Below are 22,949 nucleotides of genomic sequence, written 5' to 3'. Positions count from 1 at the left end.
CTGAGGGGACGAGGCGGCCTGAGGGGACGAGGCGGCCTGAGGGGACGAGGCGCGGGGCGGCCGTGGCGGCGGTCCCCCGCGCCTCAGCGGCAGGGCCCGAGTGGCGAGGGCCGGGCAGGACCTGGAAGAGGGCCGTGGAATGCAGGCAGGGAAGGGGCGTTAGCGGAGGCAGGGGTGCTGGGTCGCTGCAGCCGTGCCTGGCGCGGGGCAGGAGCGGGAACGGGCGCGTGAGGGAGGCTGGCGGGACCGGCGGGCGGCGGCACGGCTGAGGGAACCTGCCGGCGGGCAGCCCCAGGCATGGGGGGCGGCGGGGAATGTGGGGCTGCGCCCTGGCCTCATGCGGAGTTTAATGTACAGGTACAAGTTGGTGGTTTTTCATGGGTTGAGGTATGGTCTCACATGAAAGAATGAATAAGGAGCAGCGTTCAGACTCTTAAGCTCTAACTTTCAACCCCTCCATTTGGGGAGTAATATCCTAACGCATGCCATCTTTCGTTCTGTGATCATGCTGAAGTATGTGTCAAAAACGGGAATTAAAACAATCCTGAAGAAAAAAACTGCTTTTGAAAAATTTACCTCAAGTTTCAAGTCTTACTGTGTTTCTTCCTGACCTATTGCAGGACACCGGTGGAGAGTTTGGAGCTTTCACCCCTTTTTGAAGATGCCAAAGTTGTGATCGCTGCTGCTTTTCTGCAGGGTTCATTCCACAGAAACAAGGTGTGTGTGGCAACACATCATTGCACATACAGACATTGCATACTAGGTGTCGTAAAGATTGTCGCATTTGAAAAAAAGTTCCAAGGTCGAGTTCTATATTAGGCTGAATTAAGAGGACTGTAAGTGATTCATAGCTATTCTTTAAACTTTATTCATGTATGGGATGTTGGTAATTAATGAGGGGGGGGCATGTGCAAACTCATATTTATATTGCATTGCTGTATGGATAGTAATTGCTAGCTTCTTTGTAAAAGGCATTGCAACCTACGAACAAAAAATGGTATTAGACTGCTAGAATACACAGAGATTTATTTTAAGTGTTGATATTACTCTGTGGTTAGGTTCCTCCTTGGAGGCAGCCTGGATTTTGCTTTCCATTATGTACCAGAGGGAGCAAAAGTTTTTGGTTAGGCATCATGGTTAATTGAGAAGAATGTACGCATGAGTGGCGCTCTGAATGCTGAAATGTAGTCCTGTTGCTTGAAGTCTTCAGGTGATATGAACAGCATCAGTGAGAGACCAACACTTTCTTCCAGTGAGAGTAATGAATAGTCTTTCTGTTGCTGGCATGAACTACTACTACCACACTTTTGCTAGTTGATTCCAGACTGATCCTGATTAGCTGTATGTGAGACTAAAGACTAAATCTGTCTCAAGATCCCTGAGTGCTTATGACCTTTTAAAGTTCCCTTCTGTCCTTTATGTTTACTCACATGCTTGTGGACAGTTGCTATTAATGCATTTATGAGTGCTAACACCTGCTGTTCTGGTATTAGCAATTCCTTAATATTTTTGCTTTGTTCTCTTGTCTACAATTTTGTGGGAGTTTACCTATACCCCTGCAAAATTAATCTAAACAACTTTGTACGCTATGTCTTTCTTTATCCATTGAGTAGGTACAGTGGATAAAACAAGGGTGAAAGTGGTTCACAACCATCCATAAGAAAGGTGAAAAAAAATGCTAAAATGTTCAGAATTGCTCTGTATGTTTAACATGTAGGGCTTTTTGAAATATTGGAAAAGAAGAGAGAACCTTTGAGCTGCCCAAATGAGAACTAATTAGGAATTGTTCTTATGTAGGCTCAATTTGTCATCTCCATACAGCTCTCAGATACCGTGAAGCAGCTTGCAATGTGATATGATATTTGACCGTGAGTAGTGAATATCATGATGTTATAATTAAATTAGAATTAATGGGATTCCATAAGCTGGTGTCTCATGTGAAAACAGTTCAGTCCTCATCCAAAGAGACCAAATCCAAGGACAGCAATATCACCCTCGTCTTTGCCTTCTAACTAAGAATATTAATTACTAAGTGCCTTGTGGGATATGGTCTTTTCATTGTTAGTATCTAAGGAAACATTCACAGTATTTCTTTTATATAAACAATTGAAAAGTCATCAACTCAAAAGTTCTGGTGACTATCAGTCTGGAGTTTTTGGATCCTGTTCCTCATACTGTAGAGGTGTCATGTAAAAATGTGCTTGAAGTCTGTAATTAAAAAAAACTCATAAAATAGTATGCAAGATGGCATGGCATGTACATTAACAGCAGAGCTGAGACACATTTTGTTTTTCTTTTTAAAACAAAAGCAATGCATTTTGAGTAAGTATCTGAGAAGTAGGAGAAAAAAGAGTCCATCACCTAGTTACCATAAACATAACAGAGATATGTATGTATTCCCATCTTTCAGTGGAAGAGGTCAAAAGGACAGAGATGATTATATATGAAAGCAGCATCAAATCAAACTGTCCATGAGAGGATCTTGTAGGGACAACAACATATGAACTAATTGGATGCATAATCTTGTTCAAGCAGGGGGTGCCATGAGGAAGAATCATAGAATCATTTAGATTGGAAAAGAGATCATCCTTGAGATCATGGGGTCCAACTGTTAACCTAGGACTGCCAAGTCCATCACTAAACCATGTCCCTAAGCACCACATTTATGTGTTTTTTAAACACCTCCAGGGACGGTGATTCCACTACCTCCCTGGACAGCCTGTTCTAATGGTTGGCCACCCTTTCAGTGAAGAAGTTTTTCCTAACATCCAACCTAAACTTCCCCTGGTGCAATGTGAGGCTGTTTTCTATTGTCCTGACGCTCGTTATCTGGGAGAAGAGACTGACCCCACCTGCCTACAACCTACTTTCAGGTAGTTGTAGAGAGCAGTAAGATCCCCCTGAATCTCCTCCAGACTGAACAACCCCAGTTCCCTCAGCCTCTCCTTCTAAGATTTGTTGTCTAGACTCTTCCCCAGCTTCATTGCTCATCTCTTGACACACTCCAGGACCTCGATGTCCCTCTTGAAGTTGGGGACCCAAAACTGAACACAGTATTTGAGGTGCGGCTTCACCAGTGCCGAGTTCAGGGGGACAATCACTTCCTTTGTCGTGCTGGCCATACTGTTTCAGATACAAGCCATGATGCTATTGGCCTTCTTGGCCACTTGGGCACACTGCTGGCTCACGTTCAGCTGGCTGTCCCCAGGTCCTTTTCTGCCAGAGAGGTGACAGGTCAGAGCACACATTGCACAATTTTGATCAGAACACATTTACAGCAGAATGGGATGTGTCACAGTAGAATACATGGTATTGAAGCATGGTATTATAAGGAAGTTGAGAGTCTGCAGTTTTATCTTTCTTTTTTGATGACCTTAGGGTCTTCTGGCAAATAGACGGCTTACGGTGTCTCAGCACTGATAAGGAAGGAAGGGAGGAAGGAAGGAAGGAAGGAAGGAAGGATGTACTTGAAATGGGAGGAGCAGGTTCTGTGGAAACAGTAGATAAGCTATGATGAACCCCCGTCACCCACAGTGAATTTGGCACTAGAAAAATGTAAGCTGGTGCTAATAATAAGTGCTTTAAAATTAATATGAATTGAGCATCGAAAACTGTACCACATCAGTTTACCTAATTTCAACAAAGAAGAGGAAGCACCTATCATTTGCCCTGTCATTAAAGTAAAAAATAAGCAATTAAGACCTGTATCCTTCAGGAAGCTGGTAACCTTACTTCATCTAAAGCTGTGATATCTCAGCAACACATTATGTACTTATGTACAAATTTATGTTGATGTTTTGCTCAAGGAAGAGAAAGCCTTCTAGATAATTTTAGATGGGCCTTCATTCCATTTATTTTCCTGTCTTTGGGTGTTTGCCAGTGAAGTTTGAAAAAACCCAGGGCAGCGGTGGGCAGTAATACTTCCCTCCCATAGGTTATTGCTGCCATTTCCTGTTCTCTGCTGTGCACTTTGCACAGGTTGTCTGGAAAGTTAACTAGCATGGGAAGTCTCCGTTGCTTCACTTTCAGAAGTGATGTTATCGTGTTGCTTAATACAGTTTTAATTTTTCCTTAAATACTGAAGTTAAGAAAAGCATCGGGATTAATAACAAGGAGCCGTAGTAACTCACAAGTCCTTTACCACACACTAGTGAGATGCCTCATTGAGTTGAAGAGTTGTATCAGATGCATTCTGCAGACTGAGGGCTTGTGAAATACTATTAAGTATGAAAAGAGAAAAATGAAAAATGTAACCTTTACTAAATAACAATATCTGAATGTCTTCTCATTCTAATTTTTGGTTCAATAAATAAAGGAATTAAAGAATTTTATTTTTGTCTGGCTAGAAGACAACAGTGGACTTGAAAATTGATTTATTAACCTCTAGGTCTTATGAAGAAAAAATAGAATTGGATTTTGCTTTCATCATTTACATAAGTCAGTTTGAGTTCAAATATGGAAGTTCCTGTCAACAATAAATCCTCAGTATTGCTCTTTAGTAAAGTCTGTGTATATTTAATCTTTCCTTGAATTCTAATGTGTCAGGTAGGCAGTTAATTAAAAAAGCATTTGTGTGAGGTGTATCAGCATCCGTTCTATTTCTTCTGTGGGAAGTAGCTTCAGCTTTCTGTTATCTTTCAAAAGGGAAATAGTCTACAATCAGTATATTTATTTACTGTATGTTGTGTATCAATATGTGATTTTTTTCCTCAAGTAGAAAAAACTGGCCGCAGTATAGGAAGCTACCATTAGATGTCAGCATGATATTAACCACAACTACTACCAGTGATGCTATTAATTCTTGTTTGATGTATATATGAAGTATATTGATTTTTGTCACCTCAGTCTTTGTTTTAAAACCCTTTCTTATAGTCAAGTAAGTTGTAGTCCATAATGACTATGGAACAATATCAAAGGCTATTCCTGAAACTGACTTTGATTCTCACCTTAAAAAGTTGCTGGATGTTGAACATTCAGCTTCTGAATCCTGTTTGGAGCTGCTCATACTATACTAAAACTTCAGTTATACACGTGCTCTTCTAAGCTTGTAAAGTGTTATGTGTTGTCAGCTTCCACAGGGATTATACATGACAATTTGGTAATGAGGTGTGTTATTGTGCTTTGGTTTACAGTGCTTTTCCCAGTTTACAATGAATTTTAAGGGACTGTCACAAATACTGTTTTCTATTATTGTTTACCATTCAGAGTTTTTAAGGGTGAACTTAACTAAGTATGTTAGGACATCTACTATATTCTTGCTATATATATGTAAATATTTTGTTGAATTTTAAATTGGTGTTGGGTCTCTGGAGAACTGTTAACTTTATACATTTGCAGTAGGTCTGTCTACATGTGTTTTGTTTTCTGAAGAACACTGCTTTGAATCAGTTTCTCCTAAAACATCTAAAAGTAATCAAAACCAGAATGCTAATTCAACAAACATTTCCCATGTTATAAAAGCCTGCATTTCATTTAGTTGCCTATTTTTATATCATGGAATTATTTGTTTTCAGTGGAAATAGAATACGTGTGTGTTGGAATCAATAATCCCAAAATAGGAATGTTTTAAAATCGAGTTTCTTTAAACAGAATAATTTCTCCCACATTAAAAAATACATTGTTTAAAATATCTTTACGTCTGGGAGGTTCATTATTATGTTGTTTACAGTTACAGAATGCATGTAAAAGACCATTCAGAGTAAAGCTTGTCCTGGGGGAAGCCTGAGTCCTTGTGACTGGTGTACGTGTATTTTAACAAGAAAGAACAGGCATCTAGAGCAGTCTCTCTCCAGTCGGTTGCTGCTGCTGGGGTCATTTAAGCTTTGAATCAAATTAGTATGTAAAATAATTTGCATAATTTTTTTTCTGACCTAGCATGCTTCATTATTAAAAATATAAGGTCAAATTTTCAGCCCATTATCTTACTGTCAAACTATCTATGAGCGTTATATGCATTTTAGAAATCTGGCAAATTCTAAAAAGCTAACTCCTTTAAATTCTCCCATACATCCTGTTAGGGGATATTTGTGCCCACAAATACAAATCAAAGTCAGATTGAACTGTCTTTGCTGATGATATTTGCTTACAGAAAATATACTGGAAATAATTATTTTTTTCTGAAGTATTTCTTATCATTCAGAGAGGTAAAGGACCGAGTTTTTGTGACTTGTTAGCAGTCTCAGATCTGTCAGCTCTGGTTAGGGCATTCTGTTGCTTCTCACACCACAATCCTCTCATCATTTGGCTGTCTGCTGTGGGGAGAGGGATGCAGGAATCAGCTTTGTTGGCAGTGTTGAACTTTCCCTTCAGAAGGAAATGTCAGAAAAAAGGGGGGAAGAAAAAAAAAGGGGGGGGGGGAGGGATGTAATAGTTGCAAATTTCCCAGTGCTCTCAGACAAGTTTCTTGTGAAACCGTTTTTCTATTCCCTTTGCCATTTCATATGCTAGTCATGTGCATGAAGGTTTTACTTGTCATTTCTAGTCTTACCCAGAATTCAGCCAGCCAGCCAGTGCTCTTTTTTGATTTTTCAATATAATGATTTCTTTGCTTCTGTAGGTTTGGCAAAAGAGAAAATTTGTGTTTAACAAAACAGAAAAAGCTTTAGGTAATAAAATAAAAAAAAAAAAGCAAACCTACTAGAACAAGTCAAAGTCATCAAGGTGCCTTAAAGCAGCAATGGAATGTCACTTTACTATTTGAGAAATGCAGTCTCAGAAGAAATCCTCCTGTAGTATGTCACTGAAATTACAACTTTGTCTCACGCTTAGATAGCCTGGAGGTTTTAGCACTTGTAACTACTACATCCCTAGAATTTAGGAGCAGAACTGCATTCCAGGACACTGGTGTGCTTGAAAGTGTTCACTATAGAGTAAGAGATGATATTACTGAAAAAACCCAGATATTACAGTGCTGCACATTTCACTCTGTGTATTTAATTGTTCTATTTTTAAAATAGAATAACTGTGTAAGTTATTCTGTGTAACTGAAAGCATTTTAGGACAAACAGTATAATCTAAATCTGATGATAAATGTAACAAAGCCTCTGAGGAGGTTTTCCTCAGAGTATTGCAAATACATTCCTGGCAGCAGTGTTTTAGCTATACTGGACTCATAAAAGAACTAAAGGAAACTTTAAGAAAATAAAGACAAACATTTATATTACTTCATTTGTTATTCACAACAAAATTGACTCTGAGCCGGGGGTCAGTGGCAATAGTCTCTGGCGAGTAGCATTAGTCATGTTAATAGGCTGCAAAACAGTGCACACAGCGGTATTTATTTTCCATACCCACACAAGCCTCACAACTTACACATGGGAAAGGTCAGTTGCAGTGAACTTAAACATTGTCGTGGACACTACTATTCCTAAGCCAGTTGCCTGTATGGATATGCAAAATAGGAGAAATATGAGCCAAATGAAGGATTCCATAATATGTGTGCTTTTGTAGAAGAAAACACCTGTGGCAACATTATGCAAAATGGTGTTTTTGAAAGGTTAGGTAATGCTTTATTTATAGGTAAAGGTTTAAAGTACAGATCGGTTTTTTACCTTTTGTAAATACAGCATCATTTTTTGTTTATATATATATTATAAATGTAGTTTATACAGAATATGTTTGTGTCAGAATGTTCATGAAATGTCTCAGACCTGTCTTTATCATTTGCTGGCCCTGTTTTTTCCATAATTAGGGTTTGTATGAGACACAAATACCTACAACAACCTGTGACAGGAGATTTTAAGTGCAAATGGGACCTAGCTGACATTCAGAGATTTTACTAGATTACTAAAAAATACAGTTTTCTCTGTTGTGACAGGCTATGTGTGGGTGAATGAAGTTACTGCCCCTTACTCCTCCTCTTTACTACTTCTCCACTTCAGAAATACACCATAAGGAAAAGTTGAAAGCAAAACAGTACATGTAATGGTGGCATGGTTCAAAGGTGTCTAGCTGTACTTCCTTTATTTAATGTAAGCACAAAAGACTGGAAGAGCCCTAAATAATGAAAGAGCTAATTGGTATTTTTGAAAACCTAGCAGTAAGTAGAGCTGAAAGTTTATGAACAGGTTTGATAGAGAAACTGAGAGACCCATGATGTGTTTCTATGGAAACTACAGTTTAAGGTTCTATCTGATGAGATTCTAAAAAGAGCACAATCTGCCTCTTTTTTTTTTCTCATTTGGGTAGACAGAGGATAAATACAGCAGAATCAGTATTGCAAAGTGATCTTTGGAAAGATAGTTAATGAAGTGCTCCAGGATAAAAACTGCTGTAAAAATGTAAGGTGACATTTCTCTCTTAATCATTGCCTTTAATGATGAGATTTTTTTTAGGACAGATTGCTGGTAAGAAGCTGCAGCTCAACATATTGGTATATGTTTCTATTCAGCCGCTGTTGTTGTTGAAATATTTAATTACTTGTACTTAGGCTGAGTATCAGAGGATTAACAACTTGCTTAGAATTGGTCATAGGTTGTGGAAATCCCCTGTGCACATCTGGCTATTTCCAGTCCTGTCTCATCATGTTGCTACTTTGCTCATTCTGCCCAATCACCTCTGCTGGTAAATGACTGCCTTGACCTCCAGAGCCACATTACCCCAGTTGCAGATTCCCTCACAGCCCTGCCAGTGGCCTCTTGCCTGTCTGCAAAGCTGGCCTCTGGTGCTGAATGGTCTTTTGTACAAATACTGTGATAAGGACTGTAATGCAACGAGACTGTACAATTTATTCATCATAAGTGAAACATGCTGGTCAGAGATGAAAGTTATGATTCACTAAGCATTGTGCTATTTCTGTCCATGCTTTTTTCTTGATTTCACTTTCTTAATCAACATAGATAGTTCACAGCCTTAGAATTCATTATGTACAATCTATTCATCCTCACTTTCTACCAGATCTTTCAGTAGTTCATGGCAGAGACTGATCCTCACTTAATCAAGTTTTTGTGCAGAAGTCAGTGTGGCACCTTGTGCTAGCTGTGATTAATTCCTTCACAATTCCATGGGCCATACAAATAGCTTCATTATGAAAATAGCATATGGTCATGTTTAGAATTGGTTGCGGCTGAGACATTTTTGTCTTAGACTGTCTTCTAATATTGACTGTCAGAGGAAATGAAGTAAGATATATATTTTTACTTTCACTCTAATCAGGAAAAGTACTGAATTAAGGCTATCTGAAGAGTAATAAATGCTGTGTCTCTTCTCTCACATAAAAGTAATCATCTCCTTCTGAATGGTGATGGTTTCTTACAAAGCAACAGATGGCCCTAGCAGGCAAGAACAAAAGCCTTGGGACTTGACTCTCACCTTTATATGGGTTGCACCTTCTATATGGATTGTAAAGTCTCAGTACAGCTAAGGTGTTTGTAGAAATTATGGTTGTGGAATAAATTGTTTTTGGACAGTGTAGGTATGCAGAAAATAGCCTGGTTTACTGTATTTCTCCTGTATAGATGTGAGTAAATTACTAAACAACCCAATCCAAAATGTAAGAGAAACCTGTTTTAAAAAAGCATAAATTAACTTATACTTTTTTTTCAGTCTCAAATTAAAAGATGAAATAAGAACATATTACAAAAAAAAATGTTTGTCTATAAGCAAATGGAATACTTGGAATTTTAGAAAAACTCTTCTTGGGATTTGAAGACCATTGTTAAAAATGCAGAATGGTATGGATAGTTTTGGAAGGCACTTTAAAAGCCTGTGTGCCTGAGATCTGTCTTTTTTACTAAGGTAATTAAAGCCACTGTTGTACCCACACTCCATTTCAGGAGCTACTTCAGACTGATTTACATTAAGTATAGATTATCTTTTGAATTGGTACTTTAAATCTAAGAGTAATATAGAAAACAGTAGAAATTTGTTTCCAATTTAAGGAATTCTCTTTCTTCCCACCTCCTCAAAAAACTCAGAGGTACCTGCCATACCTTTCCTCTTGCTTTGGCTCTTCATCTTTTATTGAACTATTTCACATGTTTGCTCCTGCTTTCCTTTGGGGGATGCATGAAATACTGTTTCACAAGTATAATGTGGAAAATAATGCAGAGAGCACTGTTTCCAACAGCAGCTACCAAGCAACCTTCAAGTTCAGGATTTTTCATTCTGACACAACTTCGTGGTATTGGAAATTAAATATTTCTGCTTTGACTAGTCTAATTTTTTACTTTAAATGGATTGAGTAGAGTACTCCAGGTGTGTGTAGCTCTAGCACAAAGTAAGAAGAATAATTAATATGAGTTTAGATAATTTTAAAGATAGTGACAGTGGTTTAATGGGGGAAGAAATTGCTGTCTCCATTGTACAAAGTCAAACAGAAATAGGCTGGTGCCAGCAGTTAAACAATGTAAAATAATGACATCGCTTTAGCTCTATGAGGCTGTTTTAGCTCACTGACTGAAATTATCCCAATGACATATTCACAATTCAAAAGAAAAAAATGAAGCCACAAGTATCGCACATTTCTGACCTTCATAATTCCACACTCATTTCAATTCTATATGCATTCTCCACAGAATTTTGGATACCAGTGCTGGATTCTAGAATGCTAAATTGATGGCAGAGGACTTGAAAAGGATTAATTATCACCATGCCTAGTTAGAAGAGATTTTTTTTTTCCTTCCCTGATTTATAATCTGATTGCAGAGACAGAGAGCTTAGTCAGTACAGCATCCTATATGTTTGTGAAGATACTGAGGACCCCAGGTAATTCTTGGGAAAGAAGAAAGCGAAGAGTTAAACTAGAAAGTATATATGTACGTTGACATCTGACCTAGTTAGACCTCTGACAGTCCCAAAGATTTTTGTATACTTCCACCCTCCTTTTCCTCCTGTGTCCTCTACCTTATAAGGAACTGTACAAGCTCATAAACACTCATCTTCCCAGAGTTTGTCTGGTAAATCTTTCTCTGCAATTAGTGTTCTTGACATGTTAAGACAGAGGGAGAAATCTATTACGTTAGACAGTTGCTTTTCAAAAGTAATTTGCTGAATTACTTCTGCCAAATGAGTTAAAAAATTAAATAGACCAAAACAGGGGGTCATGAGTTATTTCATGGGAACTGGAGGAAGCATGAAGGCAAACGTAAAGGAGTAGCAAGCAGTAGAAGGGCTGGTTGAGGTGTAGTGAGATGCTTCATTGATGTGTAGGGAAACAAACCTTAATCCAGCTTTGTCTAGACTACATGAAGATACATCCTGTATCACAGGATGCAAATCTGTTGATAGAAGATGAGCAGGACACCTGGCATTTGTAGGAAATAGACCCTTGTTTTAATAAGAATTTTGGAACTAGTCAATAAGGGGTTTTTCTTTCTTGTGGTTCTGTGCGCTTTTTTGCCCTGCTGTGAAAGAGTAGCCTGGTTTGGCATTTCTTGGCATGATAAAAAAAGGGGGATTCCTAAAAGTCATTAAAATGCTGTGGCTTATTCCAGCATTTAGTCATTGCAGAAAAATATAAATGATTTTAAGCAAGAGGAAATTCTTCTCTGGAAAATTTGACCTCATAACTTGGTGGGATAGAACAGGGAGTGGATGCTTCTAGGCAAAATACAAGATACAAAATGAAAAGCCTCCCTCAAACTACTGCAGAGCTGGGGACTTTTGCAAATTCTGAGTTAAAGCCAGAGTTATCTGAAACCACCGTTCAATCACTGCTGGTGAGATTATCCACTTATTCAGGCAGTAGAAAGGGAGACGGTGCAAAGATGGCTGAAGATACCACCTGTTTCATATGTACCCATTCATTTCACAGCTTAGTCTGATACTGCGAAAGGAGGAAAACATGCTTGTCTGTCAAGGTGGCAGCAATTTCCTCCCACCCAGGCTAAGCCAGCAAGACATGGACAGGGCAGTATGGGACAAAGTCCCTTTCAGTCAGGGAGTAGTGCTTTTGGCATTGTTCATTGTGCAACATGTTCTGGGATTTCTGCTGCTGAGTGAAATCTATTTTTATTTATATATTTGCTTTATTATGCCCGTTTTACAGGTGGTTAAAGGAGGAATTTACATTGATTTCAGACACATACTACCGATTACTAACAAGACTGTATTAAGCATAGGGCCAACAATTTTAATGATCACCCATGCTTTACATCTTGCAGCTCAGACTCTCTGCCTTGTGATGGAGGGTGTAGTTCCTTAGCATCTAAATCTTCTGTGTTTACCTCCATATATTTTAGGAATTGTATACATGCTATCAATATGGCTAACTACAAGTCCTGACTGAGCTGAAATTGTTACAGTAATTCGAAATATATTGTGTGTAGTGTTATATAGTAGAACAGGAGAGTTATATCAGCTGTTCATCCCATAGGGCCAGCAATAACGTTATTTAGAAAGCAAACAGAAATTATTAAACCATTACAGCCTCTGACTTTGGTTAAAAAGGTCTAGTTGGTTAGGTGGTTGGATAAATTTGATGACTATGTGTAAATTACTAGATAGGATGATAAACTTTTTAAGAGGATATTGATATATTTAGTAAATCTCTCTAATAAAGCACTGCTTCTGGAAGCTTTTACTCAAGCTTTCTTTAGAGCTGTCAAGACAGCTTTTTAGTCAATGACTTTTATTGCTTGCCTCTGTGCAATGTTTGTTGAGCAGCTGATTATCTGATAATAGAACAGTTTCTGGTATGCTGTGTGAAATAAATATTTTACTTGTATTTCTACTGCTTCGGAAGGACCATTTCATATCAAGTACATCTGTTCTTATTAGTCATAGCTGAAGTAACATGAGGGAGCTTCAAGAAGCTGTATAGATTTTGTTTTGAAGTTTTGTGACAGATATATTGCTTTATGACTCCTCACTGGCCTGATTTTTGCTGTATCTTGAAACTTGTTTAGCAGAAAGCCCTTTTTAGGATTATTACTGTTAATTATTTTACTTAAAGTAACAAGATGCTTTTTTTGATTTATAACATGAGAGAATTTTGGCATATACATAACATACAATAACCTGACTTCAGTGCTATTATGGTTATCTCATGTATTTTTATTTTTCAGTTGAACTAGATGAATTAGAAGCAATTATTTTGTGTATAATATGCAGCATGGATGTTCCCAAAAAGTGGCTGTTTTTCTGTGTATGGTCCCGTTCCTTGCATTTAACTTGCATCAGTTTCCATATACTGGACAGGGCCTGGGTTTGGGAAGAAATCTGTAAGGAACACCACAGACCAGGAGGGAATGGTGCTATGATTTCAGTTAACTGCAAGTGTTTACTAGTAATCAGTATAGAGCTGCAGTTTAAAAAATCAGTGGAAGCATAAAGCAATCCCTGACATGCTCCGTTCAAGATCCTGTGACATCTCCTTCTAAACCATCGGCCTTTGTCTTGTCAGAATTCTAGTCATGAATAGTTTCACTGTGCCTCACTAAATTATCTTGTGTCAAAGGATTGATCTGGCTGTGCTCTTGGTAGGAGTAAAACTGTCAGTCACATGCCTGTGACCATATCACAGGACCTTGAGTTAATAGTGAGATATGTTAAATGAATATGGCTAATAGGGGCAGAAGAGCCCTGGTAATCTGTTCTGGTTTCTCTGTGCCTCATGTCCCTTGGATATAGTGATTTTACTACATGCATTGTTACTACTTGCTAAGCAGTTGCTGCAATGCGCCCCAGTACTGGGTGAAATTATTCTAGTATAGCTCATATGTTGCATTAAATCTGCATAATATGATTGATTTCTCTGGATGACCATGTGTTACTGCATCACGTTCTATTTTTACTTTGATATGCATTTACCTACTGGAATGGTGAGTAATTAGCAGTATGGTGTTTGACCAGCTTACCGCTTCTCTCCCAGACTGGATCTGTGCTGTACACAGAAAACTGCATACTCCTAGCAAAAGTCCAGTAAGTTGCTAATTGTCTGGCCCTTACTGAGAGTCCACCTATTTTTGTTCTGGTTTGATGCCTTGTATCTAGGGAGTGGACATTGGTATGAATGTCTCTTCTTATACTGCAGCTGAAGATGCATTTCCTTCTAAGCCTGCAATCTATTTCCTGAATGGTTATTTTTGTTCAATTTGTAAAAGACTTTAGGTCTTGCTCCTTATTAAGTTGCTCCTTATTAAGTAAAGCTCCCTCTGACTTCGGTTAGAATGGAATCAACATGGACAATGGGTGAAATACCACTGCTTGCCTCTCCTTTCATCTAAAAGACTGTGTCTTAATGGGTTGCAAGCTTTCTCAGCTGAAGTCATCTTGCATTTGGAAGGGATTTATGTTTCTATTTCTTGCTGTATGGATTTCTTCTTTGACTTTTTCATGTAGGTTTAAAATACCCTGGAAGTGACTGAACAGTCTGTCCACAGAGATGCTGGTTACACTGAAGTAATTAAAGTTGTGCCAGTGTTTCCACTATAAAACTATTTCTCCAAGTTTTATTACTCAGCTTCAGTAGTTTCTTCTTGTAAACAAGATGTACACTCAGATACAAATTGTTTTGAAACATGTTTTAAATGTCCATTTGCAAATTTTTGAGCTGTAACACATCTGGGGAAAGACCTGAGCAGTCGGCTGCCTTTTGGCTTTCATAAATCACAGAGAAATGTATTATTTTTCCTTAGTGAAATGGTGCAACTTGTACCTAATGAGCCTCACTGCTAGTAGAGTTGTTAGGCTTAATAATTTGTTTCTACACTGATTGCAGGGGAACATAAAAATGAGAAACATTTTACATGGGCCTTCAGCCATTGTGCCTCTCGAAGCAGTATGCATATTAGGTTGTACTTTAAAGTATCTTAAGAGTTTCTTTCCCCCTAACATGCTCAAAATTGGTAGTTGATACACTTTTTCGAGTTCAGATTTTGCAGCTGATCTTCTTTGTTTTGCTGATGGTGTATCACATGTGTGCAATCAACTTTTCAGCTATTTCCTTTGAGCAATCTGCAGAAGGTCTAACAATCCTCATCCAGGATTAAATCTGCCAAATTCTGAGTCAGTAAAGTGCTTATAAGCAACATGTTCATACTGCTATGAGAAGTCCTCTTGGCTCTGGGCACTTCTGCAGTGAGGTATTTTATAGCCCAGTTCTCTTTGGCCAGGGCTGAGAGCAGTTCCTGTTTAAGATTAGCTATACACATCTGTGCTCAAAATTTTACTGGTAGTCTCCCTGTATCGTTTTTTCAAGTATTTTTGCCTTTGACAAGAAATTACTGTGTGCTTATTCCTTCTTTGCTTAAGAGTCTCCCAACAGTTTGATTCCTGCATGTGCAAATTCATATACTCAACTTTTACTGTTACACATCGGTTAAAAATTATATCTAGGCTTAGTTAGCCATGGGGCATGAGAGCAGCTGATCAGAAGTTAGATAAATATGGTAACGTTTTCAATCATGTCCATATGCCATTTGCAGATAGAGATTTCAGCTTTTCAGTAGTCGTTTACACAAAGCATAAAATGTAAGCTCTGTGTTTGCATCTGCCATTCAGCAGTTCCAGTTTTCAGGTCTTCATTACTCATGTGTTGTAACACCAGGTTTTCACCTATAGCACTGGTAATGTGCTGTTCTCCAGGGCTGTATGACACACTTTCACATGAATTTCCTGCATTCTATTCAACAACCCTAGCTCCTCGGAAACTGACGTTCAGTTTGGCTGTAGTGACAGTAAGTGGATTCCTCCTCTGATGAATGTTAAGTCATCTGTAGATTAAGAAGGAAATCAAGGTAAAAGGCAAGTGTAGAATATTAACAGGAGAAGGAATCAAAGCACGGAGGAGAGCTCTAGCCTAAACTTCCAGTGGAAGGTAGAAAAGAGGGAGAAGATATTTCAGTGTACTGTATACACACATACATAGCTTTGGTGTGATATGCTGTAGTTGGCTAATTTGAAGGTTTGTAATCTCTTTTTTGTACTTTTGCTATTTTTGCTGTACCCAGTGATTTAAAAAGAAGAAAATCAGGAATGCCTGCCGATTAGAGCATGTCAAAATGGAAAAGTAACTGTTTGCATAAACCAGATCACTGCAAGGATGCTGTTGAAAATAGCTGTTAAAAAACAATAGCTGTTTTCAGCTGTGTCATTTTGATGTTCCAGACCCTAGCAAAACATGATCTGAGTGTACTGGCACAGTTGAGGAGATAGTGACCTGTAACATGGAGTGGGAAAAAAAGGCCCAGGAATGAAGAACTGTGGAGTAGATGGCACCTTACAGAATTGGTATGTTATGCATTGTCTGTGTTTTGAAAACTGGCAGAGGCCTGCAGTAAGTACTTCTGAAAGTCTCAGTATTACTGTAGAGGAAAATATATAACGTATTCTGATATATAGGAATTATTTCCTTTATCTCCTCTAGAGCACACTATATTAATTCTCTCTTGATGTGTTCTTTCTATTGGGCTATTGCCAATACTACCAGGAAGAAACATGAGCTACCATCTCTATTTTACAGTTACTCGGTTTTTCTTTTCTTAAGGGTAAATACCAACTTCATAATAGAAGGAGAAAGTCTAATACAGGTGCTTCAAAGTAGAACTATACAAATAATTAAATATGCATTCAGGCTAAAAAATATTCCAAAAAAGCCAGCTTCTGTTTTTTGCTGAGAAACAAAAAGGTGGATTGAAAGCAACACATATTGCTTGTTTCTGTTGTCTGACACCAAATTGATGTTTCTTTTGTTTTCTTAATTTTCTTCCAAAATATTTTAAAGCGTACTTAAATTTAATCTAAAAACATTAATTAGTATGGAGAAACACCAAAATGTTCCATCTGGAAATTAAATTATTTTCCTCCATGTTCCCATTCTGCAGCGAGTTTGGTCTTCCTAATATATGCTGCCATGATAAAAACCTATTTGTCAGAAAAAAATTGTCCCTTTCACCAATTATGTGAGTCATGTTTCTCTGGTTGTCACTGATAAAATCATTTTATTAAAACTTAAAATTAAAAAAAAAGGGAAAGACATTCTGTAGTTTACTGGAGAACATACTATTCTATGTCATGTAATTCACTCTGGGAGAATAAGGGGGTAGAGTGCAGGGATGAGGAAGAGTCTTGCCCTTTAGTATAAATTATTTTATTACTTCCTTCTCCCAGTTTTATTCTGTGTCCTTTTGCTTTCTCCATCTAATGTGGCAAAGCTTGGCAATAAGCCTAATGTCAGTTCTTCTCTCATAGCTGGAAATGTCTAATGAGGCAGTGCATCCTAGCATTTGCTGCTTTCCTCCCCTGTACTCCAGTCAATTTTTTCAGGGTCGGCAAAGTCCAAAATCTGAACAGGTCCATCTTCTGCTCTTAAGGGATGTACTTCTCTGGGGGTTTAATTACCAGTGAAAAGATCTGTTGATAGGAAAGAGGACCACAGTTTTTCACCTCAGCTGCTGTTTATATGGAACTTAAGTCTTTGCAGTTTCATTTCTTCTTGCCCTAACAGCTGCCTCTGTGCCAGCACTACTCTGCCAGTTGCTTTAGTGTTGTGCTGAAAATTCAGAGGGTCAGTTGCACGCAGTGCTCAGAACAATTATTGCACAAAGTTTTAAGCAAGGATTCCTTTCATTATCCTGTCTCCAGGCTCCTTCTGACACACCAGGATGTAGGCATGGATGGAGAGGCGCACTATTCTCAGCCCATTTGCTGCAGATTTTTCATCCTTTTATTACCTCTGCATCTATGTGTAGCCAAAATGTCTCAAACTGTTCCTTAGCTTAAGTGCAAATGATGCATTAACTGATTTTCTCCTCACAAATAGAAGCCAGAAGACAAACTATTCACCCGGTCGGGCTTCTGTCCTTCTAGGTAGATGTCAGTAGGCAGCTTCTGACACTTAGCTTAAAGGGTGTTTGCTGTACAGACAGGACGCCTGCTTCCTACTGTACAAATCTGGTCTGTTACTATGAGTATCTGTATATTTTCTATGGCCAAAAAAGCAGCATTTCTTCATGCCACTACATACTGTAAGCAGGTGCTACCTAAGTGGTGGCACACATCCACCTTGCATGATACGAAATAGCTTTGTGTTTCTGGGTACAGTGCAGTGTGGGATCCCTTGTGCTGACACACTAGTGAGTTTGTTCAGTCTCTGGTTTTGTCATGAATTTGGAGCACCACTGGACCTAGCCAAAAGTAATTAACTCTGAAAAACAAGAGCAAGAAAAACACCTTGCAAGACTTTATGACACTAGAGAAGTTAGAAATACTTGAAGGAGAAAAATAATTTCAGTAGGTTAGATGTTAAAGACTATAATGCTAATGATAAATATAGCCCAATTAAACTGAGTCTGATGAACTTTTCCAGCAGGTTCTATCCTGCTTTAATGGCTGGGATTTACTGTGAGCAAACTTGATCTCCTTGAGATTGATATAAATATAGATATAAAATGTCAAGTCTGACAAGCAGCATTTCATGTCAGGATCTGTCTTGGTCATTATATCCTCCAGTCACTGATTGTCCTTTAACACCAAATTGTAAACCCAGCTTTTCAGTCAGTTTCAACCCAAATGTTCTCTATGATACTATAACAACCTCTTCAGTAAAAAAGATTTTGGTTCTTCTGAGCAGGGAATTTGCCCTATGCATAACCCCCAACGTCTGTATTTCATTGTTGATCTTACATATAATTTGTCGTTACGGAGATTTCTTCCAGTTTCTGTTGCAATTGGGTGCCATTCTAACTTTTTGGAAATAATAAATTATTTTCATGCTTACAATTAAAAAAAAATTTAGAAATAAGATCTATGTCAGTAGGTAGTTTCAACCTGTGTTAGAGTTCTACTGTAATTTAAGTATGTGCTTATAAGAATTTGAGTTGTAAGGAGAGGGGATGTCTCCAGCTACTGTAAATAGCCATACCTGTTTTAGCTTATTAGAACTCTGTAGGGGAAAACCGCCCATTCTCTGTATTATGGAATGCATGGAGAGAAATTGCAGTGAAGAATGAATTCAAAGAGCTATGTGAAAATCAGTATTCTAGTTATTGTACAAACCAAGAAGAGCTAGTAATCTTCTGTTGAATTTAACCTCTTTTAACTGTGTCTTGGGGTCCAGGAATGGTGAAACAGAGGTGGCTGTATGGCCTGTTTCTATATTCAGAACTCCCCAGCTGTCTGTCTTGTGCCTGACAGTGTATTTGGGAGCAGTATTAGTTGTCAAAAGTGGCCTTAATGTTGTGTATCAATCAAAGCGGTGTATGTTCAAGTGTATTGTATGTCCCGGGAGGTCACCCATTTATTTTCTCAGGAAAAAAATCTTACTCTCATGTGAACAGGCTGCTGTACTTAGTGTATTTCTAACATTTGTGATAAAGATTGACTGCTGTGATGCAGACTGAACAGGGATAGGGAGATGTTAGAAGCCAGTATTTTGCATTGTGTTGTCTGAGCAGTTCTGAAGCAGGAATAAGCTTTAACATTGCCTTGCCCTAATGTCTTATGATGCGAATCTGGAACTTTTTCTTAATACCTAGTGTCTCTGATGGAGGAAAACAAATAATATTTTTAAAATAAATTTGTTCCCTTCTGTGTGACTGAACATTCCAGAAAATGGGTGCTGCTTTCATGTAACTGCTTTTTTCCATATAAGATTCAACTAAACCAGACTTGGTTGTTCCTGTCCAATTGACTCACCTTTCATAGATGTTGGAAATAGAAGGGAGAAAACCCTAGACAGTAGGACAAATACACTGTTTGTTTAGGGCAGGGGTCCTCAAACTTTTTAAACAGGAGGCCGGTGCGCTGGTTAAGTGGCAGGAAGTCATCTGCGGCTGCTTGGTTTCCCCCCTGCAACCCTCGGCGGGGTGTGTGTGTGTGGGTTCTGTAAATACCAGGGGGCCGGATTGAGGACCCTGGGGGGCAGTATCCAGCCCACAGGCTGTAGTTTGAGGACCCCTGGTTTAGGGAGTGAGAAAATTTATCAACAAAGAAAATCCAAAACAACCATAATAGAACATCTTACATGGTTGAAAGGATAAACAGATGATATTAGAAGTAGGATATAAGGTCCTTTCCTATAAGAAAGAATGTAAGTGCCAAAAGATACACATTACTTGCACTGGATCTGGATTAGGTGACTATATTGCCATACAAGGTTTGACAATGTGAATGCGGTTGAACAGAAGGTCAGGGCATAGTCTAGAAACTCTAGAGAGTACAGCAAGGTGAGGAATCTGCAAAATCTAGATCTGCCAAGAGGAAACACTCAACATAATTACCATTCCACATTAAGTAACTTTAGAGGATGAGATCTACATTTAATTTATGAATGGGATACAATCTAGAAAGATTTGGATGTCCTCTTGTATTGGTTCACATTGCAGAATTTGTCAGTGTGTGCTTATAGTGACCTTTCCCCACAGTTGAAATGACTGCTGTGTTGTTAAAAAGATAAATTCAAGGACAAGCAGTTGACTTCAGTTAAAAATGTATGCAGCAAAGGACTACAGCTGTACTGGGATAGCATTTTGACTACCGTGGCCTTGATACCTTGTTTATGGTGCTGTAAAGTTGCATTGTAAGAAATGACTGAAATTCTCTTTTTATTTCTTGAGTTTATTCTTGTATATAGGCTTTGAACATGAACATTTCCTGAGTGGTAAATTCTGTTTTGCCTTTGTATCTTCTGTATCCATCTCAGCAATGTCATAAAATGTTCATTATGTTGCACCCAAAGCAACTGGGCTGAACTTCCCTTAGATGATTTGAGCTCAACAGCAAAGCACAAGATGCAGTGCACTTGCCTGATCTCGTAACTTTAAGCAAACACTTCCAACCTCTGTGGATCTGTAGTGCTCCTCTGACTTTCTAAAGTGCTTTGAGACTTGTGGATGTAAAACTTTATGTAGATGTATTGTTTTATTTATTTTTAGAAAGTAAATATTGATGCTTGGAAATACACTGGTATTGTAAGAGTTAGGCTGTGGTGAATCAAAATTGTAATTTAGAAGTATATATGCCTGAGTTTCTAGTTTCTGGTTACTTTGAGGTACATATACAAGAAGAGGCTCTTGAGATAATACTTCGGATGCTGCTGTCAGTGCGTTTCAACCCTACCCTGTATATTTGTTTGTCCTTGTGTTTAATTCTTAGCCTCTCTTCATCTGTCTTGGGAATTAGGACAGTGAAGTGTATTTCATGTTTCCTATAGTAATTTGCCTAAAATCTTCAACAACAGATGATGATGTCAACTGCATTTAGAACTAATGAAATAAAGAGTAGTATGAAGTTCCTGATATGCTTTCATACTTCTTTTTCTTCTTCTGTACCGATTTTTCGGTTCTCTTTTGAGTATGCTTTCTCCTTTTTGTGTATATAGGATCTTAGAGAATATAGGATGTAATACAGGTCATAACCAACCTCCTATTCAAACAGGGTCAGCAGTAAGGTCTAATCAGGTTGCTCAGGGCTCTATCTTGCCTGATATTGCAAACCTCCAAGGATGAAGACTGCACAACCTGTTTTGAAATGGTCAGGGGACATAGTTATGGGAAAAATTGAAGATTTAAAAGATTTCTTGCAAACTCTGGTGTGGTCTTTGTGTTACAAAACGGATTTTCTCAAATTACCCACAAGAGGGAGTTTAAGCCTTTTCTATAGGGGAACAAAAGGAGTATGAAAATGCACCATCTAGCATTGGCGCCCGAAACTGGTTTCTTCAGATAATCCCAGTTAAAAGGGCTTAATGCATCAATATCCGTTACCCCAAATTCTGGGCTGAGGGAGTCATAGGTATTCACATCATTGCTGCACTTTAACCGAGGGGTCTTTTAGGAAAAGCTGTTTTCTTTGTTGTGTCTCCATGGCATATATTTATGTGCTCTGTTGTCACTTAATTGTTGTTGGTAGGCTGTACATTAAAGATGAAGAGTCTTCCTGCTGTGCAGGCAAGAGTCTTTGGAACATGAGTGGGTGCCATTCTTTCATCCCCTAGCTCCACGTTTGCTTTAACCTTTGGTTTGTGTGGCAGACAGGTGACTGCATGCCAGGCATGTGCTGCATTTCAGCTCTGCACTTACTTTGTCTTACCTCTGGTGAAAGGAGTGTCCATACCCTCATCCTCTTCCCTGAAGAGAAACCATATTAACTCCTTAACTGCTGATCTACCACTGCAGCTGCTCCTCTGTTCCTGTTCCACTGAGGCCAGCTTAGTTCTGCTTTCTTTCACAAAAAGATGCAAATTAATGCCACCATCAGTTACCTGAAGTGGTTCCTTTGTGGAGTTGTGTGTCTCCACAGAAAAGCAGTTGGATAGAAGTCTTTTTTATTTCTAAGGATTCAATCCAAATTAGTAGTGACAGAAATTTTTTCATAAGGTACCTCTTCAGAAAATCCTGGAATAAATATAAACTTTATGCCAGTCTTTCAAAAGTGGTAACCATTTCACAAGCTACATCATCATGATAAGCACTAACATGTCTCGTCAAATTCATCAGAGAGGCCCCAGCCCAAGTGGAGTCTGGAATTTATGTATTAGCTTCAGACTACAGTGTGAAACTGAACTTGCTTACACTGAAGAGCTCTGAAAAGCTGTTTCTTCTGACTGACGTGATGAAATCTTTTTTACCTGACGTTTTAAATAGAAAGGAAGAGTTAAAGTGTCTGCAGCCATTCCATAGACTCCCGGCCTTTTCCTGCATTTTTACATTTTTTGTTACAAAATGCAAAATGCTGTCGGCTAAATCAGTTTTGATGCATCTCACTGTGTGTAGCTCTGTAGTCATTCTCTTACAACATGCAGTACGAGAGGAAGGGTCTTTTGGTGACAGTGTTGGTCTGCAAGAGCAGAGAAGCCTCACCTAACATTGGTCACTTCTGAACTTTTACATTGGAGGCAGATGCGTACACCATCTGTTGTTCAGGTGTGTTTTTCATCCTCTGACTAGAGGGAATTAGTCCAAAGGCTTAGTTTAGTCAGAGGGAAATACAAGGATGAATATCAGATGGGTTTGTGGCCTTGAGCTGACAAGCCGAGTAAATGATGGTGATTGATACTGAAAGACTCAGCT

The 22,949-nt window shown here is 38.6% G+C and overlaps 1 protein-coding gene across 2 annotated transcripts in view; it reads left to right on the top strand.

Annotated features, from left to right (window-relative positions):
- Positions 1–83: 83 nt before the first annotated feature.
- Positions 84–22,949, top strand: part of DAB2IP (DAB2 interacting protein) — a 249,502-nt gene continuing 226,636 nt past the window's right edge. Inside the window, exons 1-2 of one of the 2 annotated variants that reach the window (XM_080402873.1) lie at positions 84–717; positions 1,798–22,949. The exon at positions 1,798–22,949 is cut by the window's right edge and continues 16,872 nt beyond it. The gene's annotated coding sequence lies outside the window, so the exon portion shown is untranslated. The other variant, XM_080402872.1, reaches the window with a different exon arrangement.

This window comes from Falco punctatus (genome assembly GCF_963210335.1).
Source record: "Falco punctatus genome assembly, chromosome: 9".
Taxonomy (NCBI): Eukaryota; Metazoa; Chordata; class Aves; order Falconiformes; family Falconidae; genus Falco; species Falco punctatus.
Note: the sequence above shows the minus strand (reverse complement) of the source record. Positions and strands in the feature narration are given on the sequence as shown.